We start from the raw sequence: 12,510 nt of genomic DNA, 5'->3' as shown, positions 1-12,510 counted from the left end.
CTCCCCCACAGGCACTGAACCTCATTATAGACCCAGGGAAGAGAGCACCAGGGACCTACCACCACGGCTCGCTAACCACTGGATGTGCCCTCCCATGCCATTTCCCATCCAATGGCCACCATGGGATCCATGGGCAGCCGACAGGTCTCAATTCCACAGACCTCCCTCTTCCCACAGGAAGCCCGTACGCTCTGCACCAAGTCAGTACCCGAACCCTGTGCGGTAAGAGAGGAAGGGGAGGAAGAGTGGGATGACACTACGGAACAGGAGGCGTCCCCAGAGCACAACTCCTCTTCTTCCCTTGATGAAGCCGTTATGCTCCCACCTCCTGCGACTACAGGTGACTTTAAACAATTTCAGGAGCTATTGCAGCAGGTGGCTCAGAGTCAGAACATTCCTCTTGAAGAGGAACAGGAGACACAACACCAACTCCTTAAGACCCTACACACTTCCTCTACGTTGAAGATTGCATTGCCCATCAATGACGCCTTGCTGGAACCCGCTGACATGGTGTGGCAAACTCCTGCCACCGTTCCCCCAACCAAGAAACATACAGACAGGAAATACCTCATACCAAATAAGGGAATGTACACAGGACCCTTGCTAGAACGCAGGATTTGGGATCCATGTGTGGTACCGCATTAACGCGGGGACCACATTAAAATGAATTGCAATTAAAGTAATTAAATTTGAGATCCATGGCCACGACCGCATTATATGCAAATTTTCACTATATAGAGATGCGTTCTATCGAGGGTCCGGTGTATTTCCTGTTCTCACACCCACAACCAAACTCATTCGTAGTGGAGGCAGTTAACCGACAGGGCAAACAATCTCCATTCAAATCCACACCCCTGGACAAGGATTGGAAGAGATTAGACTTCATAGGACGCAACATTTACACTTCAGCGACCCTACAATTCCGCACAGCTAACTATACAGCATTGCTCTCAAACTGTGACCATGACAACTACACCAAATTGACAGAATTTGTACAGGATGTCCCTGAGGAAAAAAGAGAACAATTTCGGGCCATTGTCAATGAGGGACAACTTATTGCTAGAACAGCGCTCCAGGCATCCCTCGACGTGGCAGACACAGCAGCACACATGATGGCAACATGCGCAGAGCATCATGGCTTCATTCATCGGGCATCGCCAGAGAACTACAACACAAGGTTGACAATCTTCCCTTTGACAGAGACAAGCTCTTCTCCGCTAAGACGGATGTGGTCCTCCACTCCATGAAGGACTCTAGAGCGACACTAAGAACCCTTGGGATATACATCCCCGCCCCCCCCCCCACAACAGAAGATATCAACCATACAATCAGAACAGAGACAACACATTGCAGGGCCAACAGAGGCCATACGATGGACAAAGACAAAGAAACAGACCACAGAGTTGTCGCCATAACCAATCTCAGACTGCCACATCCCAACCGCCACCAAACAAACTGCAGTTTTAAAACGTTGGTCAAGGGCCTGACTGACCTCCCTCAACCACCAACACCACTAGAATGAGCAACCCAAATTTTTGGTCATCGACTCCAACCATTCTACCCTATGTGGGACACTATCACCACAGACCACTGGGTTTTGGAGATCATCCAAACGGGTTATAACATCCCCTTTACCTCCATCCCATCTACCCACCCCTTCCCTGTCCCTCTTCAAAGACTCTTCTCACAAGCATCTATTGAGAGAAGAAGTAGATCACCCCTCTACAATTAGGGGCCATGGAAAAAGTTCCAACACAACACAGAGGGAAAGGGTTTTACTCCCGTTATTTCCTGACTCAAAAGAAAAACGGAGGTTGGAGACCCATACTCGATCTCAGAAAACTGAACAAATTTGTCCACACCCACAGATTCAAAATGGTCACACTGAACTCGATCATCCCAGCGCTGTAACAGGGGGACTGGTTCTCAGCCCTCGACCTACAAGATGCATATTTCCACATTTCCATCCATTCCTCTCACAAATGATTCCTATGATTCACAGTGGGACAAGATCACTTCCAATATAGAGTACTGTCATTCGGACTGTCGACAGCTCCACGAGACTCTACCAAAACCCTTGTGGTGGTAGGTGCTTATCTGCACAGACAGGGAATATTGAAATTCCCATACTTAGACGATTGCCTACTAAACGGCCCTACCAGGACAGAAACATTACACATCACTCGACAAACCATCCCTCTGTTTCACTCCCTAGGGCTACAGATCAACAAAAATAAATCTACCCTAACTCCAGCACAACAACTGGACTTCAGCGGAGCGCACCTGGACTCACTAGAGGCCAAAGGTTCACTACCGATGCCCCGATTCACAGCGCTGACCTCCCTCATATCAGTGATCTCAGACAGCCCGTGTGTGTCTGCACGTACCTGCCTACGACTCCTGGGACACATGGCGACCACCAGTTTTGTTGTGAAACATGCCAGACTACACTTGCGCTGTTTTCAAGGGTGGCTGAACTCAGTGTATGTTCCACGAACTCACAGCCTACACAAACGACTCACGCCGACCACAGAAGTCCTACAGTCACTACGAGGGTGGACAAACCCAACAAACGTGTACTCAGGCATCCCATTCCAGCAAGATCCACCATCCATACAAATCACAGCAGATGCCTCACTTATTGGACGGGGAGCTCACCTACACCAACGTACAACCCAAGGCAAGTGGTCCCCCACAGAAACACACTTACACATCAACCTGCTCGAATTACGCGCGGTCCATCACGCGTGCCTACATTTCCTCCTATCTATTATAGGAGGCAAAACTATAAGGATCCTGACAGACAACACCGTGTGTATGTTCTATATAAATTGTTAGGTTGGGACACGTTTCCACTCCTTATGCACAGAGGTCCTAAAACTATGGAACTGGTGCATAAAACACAACACCTCTGTTACAGCAGCATACCTCCCAGGCTGACTGAACTGATGGCGGACACTTTAAGCACAGGTTTCCCAAGAGCACAAATGGGAACTGAAAGACGAAATAACACAACACATTTTTCACATGTGGGGATCCCCACACATAGACCTGTCCGTGACATCAGTAAACAAGAAATGCCCAAAGTTTTGCTCACAAGTAGGACTCAGAGCACAATCCATGGGGCATGCTTTTCTCACCAAATGGAACGCTCCTCTCCTATACGCATTCCCACTGTTACCTCTGATCTCCAGAGTGATACATAAAATATGAAACGACAAGCCAAAATAATACTCATAGTACCAGCATGGCCCAGACAGACTTGGTTCCCTTACCAGACGACACGCATAGCGATCTGCACACCGTTCACTCTCCCTTGCCTACGGAATGTTCTCTCCCAGGACGATGGTCAAGTCCTCCACCTGGATCCGGAGAGACTTCACCTGAAGGTATGGCTACTTCATGGCTCTGCCCTGGGAAACGGGCCTGCTCGGAACAGGTAAAACAAGTGGTAATAAACAGTAGAAAGCACAGCAGACGTACTACCTACCTCCAAAAATGGAAAAGATTTTCTGTGGTGCCAAAACAAGCAAATATCTGCAAGCCGGGCACCACTTCCTCTAATCATGGGTTATTTATTATCCCTAAAGAACTCAGGGCTCGCTATGAGTTTACTTGGAGTTCACCTTGCGGCCATCACAGCCTTCCAACAGGTAGAGGGGACGTTGGTATTCGCCCACCCGATTACCAAGAGATTCCTAACGGGCATACAGAATATGTACCCAGATATCTGAGAACCCACGTCTGAATGGGACTTAAATCTGGTTCTTAAAAGTCTAACCAGAGCCCCTTTTGAACCCCTAGCCACATGCTCATTACTTCACTTACCTATGAAAGTGGCATTCCTGGTCGCCATTACATTGGCACGAAGAGTCAGTGAGATAGGGGCTCTCATGGCTCACCACCCATACACAATATTCTTTAAGGACACTTAGAACCAGGGCCGTCCCTAGCAGGTGCGGGGCCCGGGACAAATCAGCCTGTATGGGCCCTCCTGGGGGCAGGGGCGCACTGGGTCTCCCCCGGGGGTGCTGGTGGGGGTGGGCAGGGGGCGCGCTGGTGGGAGCAATGGGGCTCCAGCTGCTCCATGGGGCATGGGCCGAGGAGGCTTACCTGGAGCAAGGCGCACCCACTGGTGCTCGGGAGTGCCTCCTGCCCAGCCTAGGCTGGGACCCCCACCCTCCCCGGCCTCCGCATTCGAATAATGGCAGGGTCGGGGTGAGCGCATGGGGCATGGGAACTGTGTGCTCATCACCCTCCCGCCAGCGCTGCCCCGGTCCCGGCAGGAGCCGTGGGGGAGCCCAGCTATCTACGCGGCAGCCAGAAACCCCTGATCTGGGCCTGCCGAGGCCCGCTCCCCTCCAGCTATGCCAAGGGGTGTGAGCCGCCGGGAGGAGACAGAGCCAGATGCACCACGCTGCCTCCTGCTCGCTGGCAGCCTCTGCCTGCTCTGCTCAAGGCGGACCGCTGCTGTCCTCACCCCATCTGACACCATGAGGCTGAAGCAGGAGGCGAGGCTGTGACGGGGCAGCTGAGGTCACTCAGTCAGGGTGAACTGCAAACAGACCGGGGCAGACAAACCCCAAACGCTGGCGGCTATTCCACTACTGAGCTTTACCCAGCCAGCCCAAACCAGCTTCTATAGCCCCTCCCTGGTTACTCAGACGTCCAAATAATGCCGTTCCCTTAAAGTGCCCAGCCTCCAGCCTCCATCCAGACACACCTGTCAAGCATAGGATGATCAATTCTGAAAATCTTATTTCATCATAGAAAAGAAAAGGTTCTCCTGACCCCAAAGGACCAAGCCCCAGACCCAGGTCAAATGATAACTCAGATTTTACCCCAAATACACGCTTGCAATCAATTCTTATTAACGAAACTAACATTTATTAAAAAAGGAGAGAGAGAGAGAGCATGTTGGTTAAAAGATCAATATACAGACAGACTTGAGTTCAATTCTTGAGGTTCAGCTACAGAGCAGAGATGAGTTTGTAGTGGCCAAAAGTCCTTTTAGAAATAGTCCATAGGTTATAGATCAATGTCCATGTTCAGGGTGACTCCAGTCAGTGACTGGGGATCTTAATCCTTATGGCTTAGGGTTTCCCCTTCTTGAAACCCAAAGCAGATCTGAGATGAAGAAGGTTCGTGTCCCAGGGTTTTTATACATTTCCTGCAGTCTTTTGGCCTGAGAAAACAATAGCTTAACTTTTCTTCTTCCAGACATCCTGGCAATTAGCACAGGATAATTTATCCATTAAACAGTTCAGATACAGGTTATCACAACCTTCCCAGTGACATATAGAGACAATAATACTATTTCACTCAAGTATCTTCCTAAATGTTAATATTCCTTTTTTGATCTTTGAATCAAAGCCATAGCCATCGACAAGACTTGTTTGCTTACATCACAAGACCTGAACAAACATCTACTCTTCTATCTCTAACAATGCAGGCTGCATTTCAAAGCTTTGTTCATTTACATCTCTTCCTAACCAGTCTCTAAAGTTCGGCCATGGGTCAGGTCAGTCTGTGAGTTAATTAACTCTTTCTGGCCCTGTCACCTCTCAATGAGATATTATATTACACTCATAACATCACAGAGGCCCCCCCAAAGTGCGGGGCCTGGAGCGTTCGCCCCTATTCGTGCTCTGCTTAGAACACATCCTAAATTTATACCCAAAATATCGTCTTTGTTCCACCTCAACCAACCATTTCACTTACCTACATTCCACCCAAAACCACACACTAATGTTCAAGAGGCAGTCCTGCCCATAAATGCTATTCACTACACAACTCTGAAGCCCCTCTGGGCATCAGAACCCACTGGACAAGAGCTTTAGCTACCTCCATAGCATTTCTGCACAATGTGCCCATTCTAGACATCTGCAGGGCGGCCACCTGGGCCTCTGAACATACATTCACAAACCACTATGCAATTACTCTCGGTTCAAGCTCAGACACAAGACTAGGCCTCACGGTACTAGCCTCAGCTACTAACTCCACTCCAAAGTCCCTTCCATCCTCATGAGGACATCGCTCTGCATTCACCTGAAGTGAGAACCCACAGGGGCAGCACTCAAAAAAGACGAGGTTGGGCAGTAACATGTTCTTCGAGATGTGTGTCCCAGTGGGTGCTCCATTACCCACCCTCCTTCCCCCTTCTTTGGAGTTCGCAATAAAGACTCTACAGTAGAGAAGGAACCGGGGGGCTCGAGACATGCGGGCCCTAGTTGCACCACAAGACAGCTACTGGGCACATGTGTCCCGACCAGGCACTGCTACCGAAAATCTCCGATCAGTGGCACCGGGACGCTCTGACACCTGGAGTGGAGCACCCACAGGGACACACATCCGAAGAACTGCAGTTATGGCACGAGGTGAGTAAGCTTCTCTTCCTGACTTTTAATCAGTTCCTGATCCAGGAGAGGACCTTCCCTCTTATCCCATGACAGCTTATACTGCTTAAGAGCCTTTGGTGAGAGACCTTGCTTGTCAAAGGCTTTCTGAAAATCTAAGTACACTATATCCACTGGCTCCCCCTTGTCCACATGCTTGTTGACCCCTCAAAGAATTCTAGTAGATGGGTGAGGCATGATTTCCCTTTACAAAAACCATGTTGACTCTTCCCCAGCAAATTATGTTAATCTCTGTGTGTCTGACAATTTTATTCTTTACTCTTGTTTCAACCAGTTTCCTTAGTACTGAAGCCAGGCTGACTGGCCTGTGATTGCCGGGATCACCTCTGGAGCTTGTTTTAAAAGTCAGTGTCACATTAGCTCTCCTCCCGTCATCTGGTGCAGAGGCTGGTTTGAGTGATGGCTCACAGACCACAGTTAGTAGTTCTGCAATTTCACATCTGAGTTCCTTCAGAACACTGGGGTGAATCCCATCTGGTCCTGGTGACTTACTACTGTTTAGTGTATCAATTTGTTCCAAAACCTCCTCTAATGACACCTCAATCTGGGACAGTTCCTCAGATTTGTCACCTAAAACTAGGTGTGCGGGGGAGACACGTACAGTACGCAGTCCCCAGAGGAGGCTGCCCCGTTGGTTTATATAATGGCATTATTATGCACCTCATCCTATTCCTTATGCATCCTGACATCTGCTTTGCTTTTTCGACCACAGCTGCACATTGCACAGAGGTCTCCACTGAGTTTCCGCAGTAACGGCTAGTCAGGACCTTTCCTGAACGGCGACAGATACTTTAGAACCCTGTGTGCTGGATAAATCAGGGTGGACTAGGTGATCTCGCTGGGCTTTGCCATTGATAATTGCTGTGGTTCTAGGCTGAGGTTCGTTAACTGTCCCAGGAGAGCAACAATGACTGCTGAGGCCCATGGGGCTGGGGCTCCCTGGGGCTGGGATTCCCTGGGGGAGCAGCGTGTGGTGAGGGGAGGGACATCTGCACGTACCCAAAGCCCAACTCTCACAGCCTAGTGGTTCAGGGTCAGGGTGTCAGGTGAGGGGGGTGGGGGGAGGCTGCTGTGCAGAGGGGAAAGGGCCTGCAGAGCTTTGGAGGCAGGACCAGACTCAGGTCTTCTGGTTTTTAACCCCTCTCTCGCTCTCCTAGGAGTCCTGTTGCCCCCTTGCTATGGGTCTGGTTGTCCCAGGGCCTGTGGGAGGCAACGCCTCAGAGGGTGAGCTGGGCAGCCAGCAGGGCCCCGCCCTGCTCCCTGCCCATCCTGGCGCTGAGCTGCGGAGGCAGGACGCCAGCTCCCGAGGGCCGCACCCGGGCACCAGTGCTGCAGGAAATCCCTTGCCGCGGCCAGCCAGGGGATTCCCTGCTCCGCAGCCAGTATGAGCCAAGAGGCATTTCCCGGCTGTGCAGGCAGGCGGAAGCTGTGAGTGAGGCGTGGGGCAGGGCCCAGCCTGGGCTGGTGCCAAGTGGGGAGAAGGGAGAGGAAGCTTGCTCTTAACCCTTTTACTGCCCCTCCAGCTGGCCCCACGCTGGGGGCTGCAGCAGCTTCCCCTGGTAGCCAGGGGCTGCAGGGCTCAGTTCCTGGCTGTCGCTGGGCTGCAGGGCCCTCTGAGCCAAGGAGCTGAAACCCTCCTTCTCTGGCCCACAGGGCAGATGTCTCATGCTCCCATGCTCTCCCAGCCACCGCAGCGCCCCCGTGCATCGCGGGAAAGGTCTGCTTGGGCCTCGTTCTAAAGTCCGACCCGGGCCCGAAAACACCTGGCCCGAGCGGGACCCAACCTGCACCCAAGCCTCCCCCCAGTCCTGAGTCAGCACCGCCACTGCCTTGCCCTCGGAGCAGGGCCTGGGAGGGTTCCCCCTTTGCCATGCCATGGGCAGGGGGCTGTGAGCAGACACTTCCCAAGCCAAGCCAAGCGGGTCTGGTTCTTTTCTGACCTGACCTGAACCTGACACGTGGAGTTGGGTCCTCTCAGGTTCGGGTCGGATTGCAGAGCCCTAAATCACAGCCCCTGGCCTTGCATGGCAGGGGGTCACCACAGGCTGCCCCTGCCCACATACAGGAGAGCTGCTGCCTCATTCACTGGTGCAGCCAAGCCAGCTGCTGGGGCCCAAGCACACACCACATTGTTTTTGTTAGGTCCTACATAAATAGTGGTGGGTGTTTTCCTTAGCTCTTGAAACGTGTCGATTCTGGTACTCCCAAGAGCTCTTCCTTGGGATAGCAGTGAGGGGGGGGGTCACAGCTGGGCCATACGTGGAATGGGGGGATCACAGCTCGGCCGTACACAGGATGGGGGTCACAGCTGGGTTGTACGTGGGAGGAGGGGTCACAGCTGGGCCGTACACGGGATGGGGGTCACAGCCAGGCCGTACGTGGATGGGGGTCACAGCCGGGCCGTACTGGGAGGAGGAGTATGACACAGTAGGGAGTGGTGTTGCCCTGGGAATGTGGCAGGGGAGTTTCACTAGGGAGGGGAGACCTGAGAGCCTGTCACCTGAGCCAGGAGGGGGAGGGGGAGGTAACACCTCTGCCTGGGAATGTGGACAGAGGCTGCAGGAGGGAGCCTGCTGGGTGGGTTTAGTTTCAGTTTGGGGCTGGGTGGAGGAACGCAGGGAACTCCAGGGCTGGGGTCTAAGCTCCCTGCTCCCCCAGAAGGACGTGACTGAGGGGTCCTGGGTGTACCCACAAGCTCTGTTGGGGGCTGTGTTCCTGTTGTCCAATAAACCTTCCGTTTTACTGGCTGGCTGAGAGCCTCAGTGAATCCCAGGAAGAGGGGTGCAGGGCCTGGGCTCCCCCACACTCCGTGACAAGGGGTCACAGCCGGGCCGTACATGGGAGGAGGGGTCACAGGTGGGCCGTACGCAGGATGGGGAGTCACAGCCGGGCCGTACACGGGGTGGGGGTCACTTTTGGGCCGTAGGCGGGGGGGGGGGGTCACAGCTGGGCTGTACACATCATGGCAAGACCCAGGCTGGGGTGTGTCATGCTGCACAGAAAAAGAGGGCACTAAATATTTCAGAGAAATCTCAGTTCCTGTGATTTCTCTGCCAATGGATTCTACAGTGAAACTTATAAACTGTTAAAGGCCTCCTGGAGACTTGAGCATCCATACTGAGCCCCCCACGGAGCCTCCAAGAGTCAGGCTCCACCCCCACCCCCACGCTGACCCCTGGCTGTGAGCTCTGCAGCCGGGACCCCCCACCCCCACGCTGACCCCTGGCTGTGCGCTCTGCAGCCGGGACCCCCCCACCCCCACGTTGACCCCTGGCTGTGCGCTCTGCAGCCGGGACACCCCACCCGCACGCTGACCCCTGGCTGTGCGCTCTGCAGCCGGGACCCCCCCACCCCCACGCTGACCCCTGGCTGTGAGCTCTGCAGCCGGGACACCCCACCCCCATGTTGACCCCTGGCTGTGAGCTCTGCAGCCGGGACACCCCCACCCCCACGCTGACCCTTGGCTGTGAGCTCTGCAGCCGGGACCCCCACGCTGACCCTTGGCTGTGAGCTCTGCAGCCGGGACCCCCCACCCCCACGCTGACCCCTGGCTGTGAGCTCTGCAGTCGGGACCCCCCACCCCCACGCTGACCCCTGGCTGTGCGCTCTGCAGCTGGGACCCCCCCACCCCCACGTTTACCCCTGGCTGTGCGCTCTGCAGCCGGGACCCCCCCACCCCCACGCTGACCCCTGGCTGTGAGCTCTGCAGCCGGGACCCCCCCACCCCCATGTTGACCCCTGGTTGTGCGCTCTGCAGCCGGGACCCCCCCACCCCCACGCTGACCCCTGGCTGTGAGCTCTGCAGCCGGGACCCCCCCACCCCCACACTGACCCCTGGCTGTACGCTCTGCAGCCGGGACCCCCCCACCCCTACATTGACCCCTGGCTGTGCGCTCTGCAGCCGGGACCCCCCCACCCCCACGCTGACCCCTGGCTGTGCGCTCTGCAGCCGGGACCCCCCCACCCCCACGCTGACCCCTGGCTGTGCACTCTGGAGCATCTCACAGTGGTGCAGCATCTCACAGACAACGCTTGGCAAAATCCCACGTTAAGACATTTGTAATTGTCTACCATGCAGCCACCATTTCAGCCCCGCGCCCAGGCAGGGTCTGTCAGGAGCAGCCGGGCGAGGGTCAGAGGGAGGGTTTCTAGGCAGGAGAGGGCAGAGGATGCGGTTCCCTCTCCTCCCGGCTGGCCGTGGTCCCGGGTCCCCAGGGTGCGTGCAGCCAGCAGGCGGGAGCGGGGGTTTCTCTCAGTGTCGCTGGTCTTCTCGCTCGGTTCAGGTGGGCTAGCTGCCTCGCTGGGCACACAGCAGTGCCAGCCTGTGTGCTCCACGAGCTGGGAGGTGTTTGGGGAGACCCAGACCTGTCAGTTGGAGCCAGGTCCCTCTGCTGGAGCCCTCCAACCTGTGTGCCCCGTGCAATGCCGCAGGCCAGGCATGTTCTCCATGCTCTCGGGCCGTCTGCCTCAGACACGCCCTTCATTGCATCTGTCTCTGCCCCACGGGTCCCCATGGTGGCTGAACGTCCGGCCCTGCCGGGTGCTGACCTGGGGCCGGTGATGAGCTGATCCCTCTGCACCTGCCTCCTGCCGTGGATAGCCCAGGACTTCCCGGGGGGTCGGTGCAGGTCCCAGACGGGGCCGGGCTGGGGGCTCTGCCCCTTCCCGGGTGGTCGGTGCAGGTCCCAGACGGGGCCGGGCTGGGGGCTCTGCCCCTTCCCGGGGGGTCGGTGCAGGTCCCAGACGGGGCCGGGCTGGGGGCTCTGCCCCTTCCCGGGGGGTCGGTGCAGGTCCCAGACGGGGCCGGGCTGGGGGCTCTGCCCCTTCCCGGGGGGTTGGTGCAGGTCCCAGACGGGGCCGGGCTGGGGGCTCTGCCCCTTCCCGGGGGGTCTTGCAGGTCCCAGACGGGGCCGGGCTGGGGGCTCTGCCCCTTCCCGGGGGGTCGTGCAGGTCCCAGATGGGGCAGTGCTCGTTGCCTTGGGAAGCATGGGGCGGGGGGGGGTTGCTGCCACCTCCCCACACTAGGGACACCCCAGCTCTGCTCTCTCCAACCCGGGCTCAGTGTGCAGGTGAGGTCCCTGGGCAGACAGGGGGAGAGGCTGGGGCTGTGCGCTCAGCTCCCGAGTGCCAATTCATCCGACCCACACTGCTGCCCGGACGGATGCCCGACAGAGCCCCTGCCCACCCTGAGTCCCTGTCTGTCCGCACTGCCCTCTGGCTCTGGGATGGGTGCACGGGGCACTGCATGCTATTGACCTCCTGCCCTCTCTGCGTGTTCTCGCCCCTAGGTAGATGAAGAGGGATTTCCATGAACCTCAAGCCTGTGACATTCTCATCAGGTAGGTCCCGCCTGTAACCCTCTGGGGAGCAGCCCTTCGGGATGGCATCGACCTCCTGGGTGGGAGTGAGGCGCAGCCTGGCAGGAGCCTATGGCAGGGCTCAGGCAGGCAGCTGGAGGGGGATGCAGAGATGTGGGTGGGTGGGACTGTGCGAAGCCCAGAGGGGAGGCTGGGGGACGTGAACTTGCTGCAGTGGGGGAGTGGGGGACTGATGAGGACTGGAACAGAAGGTGGGGACGGACATGCCCAGAGCAGTGCTGGGAGGGGGATCCTAGCAGCAGTGCTGTGCAGGGCCTGAAGAGGAAAGAGGTGGGCAGGCTGAGAGGGGGCCAGTAATGGAGGTGGGGGAAAGGGCTGGGCCTGGCCCAGGCTCTGAGAAGCCAGGAGGGAGGGTATGTGGTGGCGTTTGGGCAGTTCGAAAGGAGATCTTTGATGGGATCTCTGTATGGTGCATGTACACAATGGGAAATGACTGCCTAGGAAGGAGTCCTGCGGGAAGGGATCTGCGTGTCAGAGTGGATCACAAGGTAATATGAGTCAGCAGTGTGACACTGTTGCAAAAAAGCAAACATCCTTCTGGGCTGTGTTAGCAGGAGTGTCGTAAGCCAGACACGAGAAGTAATTCTCCCGCTCTGCTCCGTGCTGATTAGGCCCCAAATGGAGTATTGCCAAGGTTCTCAAACTGTGGTCAGTGGTCCGCAAGCTCCATGCAGGTGGTCCCTGGATAGTTCCCTCCAAGGTGCGCGCCTCGGCAA

General features: G+C 55.9%; 1 protein-coding gene across 1 annotated transcript in view; it reads left to right on the top strand.

Moving 5' to 3' along the window:
* Positions 1-12,510, top strand: part of SHANK3 (SH3 and multiple ankyrin repeat domains 3) — a 772,487-nt gene that overhangs the window by 34,058 nt on the left and 725,919 nt on the right. Inside the window, exon 2 of the mRNA XM_073329053.1 lies at positions 11,705-11,755. The gene's annotated coding sequence lies outside the window, so the exon portion shown is untranslated. The remainder of the gene's footprint in view (positions 1-11,704; positions 11,756-12,510) is intronic.

This window comes from Lepidochelys kempii, chromosome 1 (genome assembly GCF_965140265.1).
Source record: "Lepidochelys kempii isolate rLepKem1 chromosome 1, rLepKem1.hap2, whole genome shotgun sequence".
In the NCBI taxonomy this organism is placed as follows: domain Eukaryota; kingdom Metazoa; phylum Chordata; order Testudines; family Cheloniidae; genus Lepidochelys; species Lepidochelys kempii.
The sequence above is the reverse complement of the archived record's forward strand: the minus strand, read 5'-3'. Positions and strand labels throughout refer to the sequence as shown.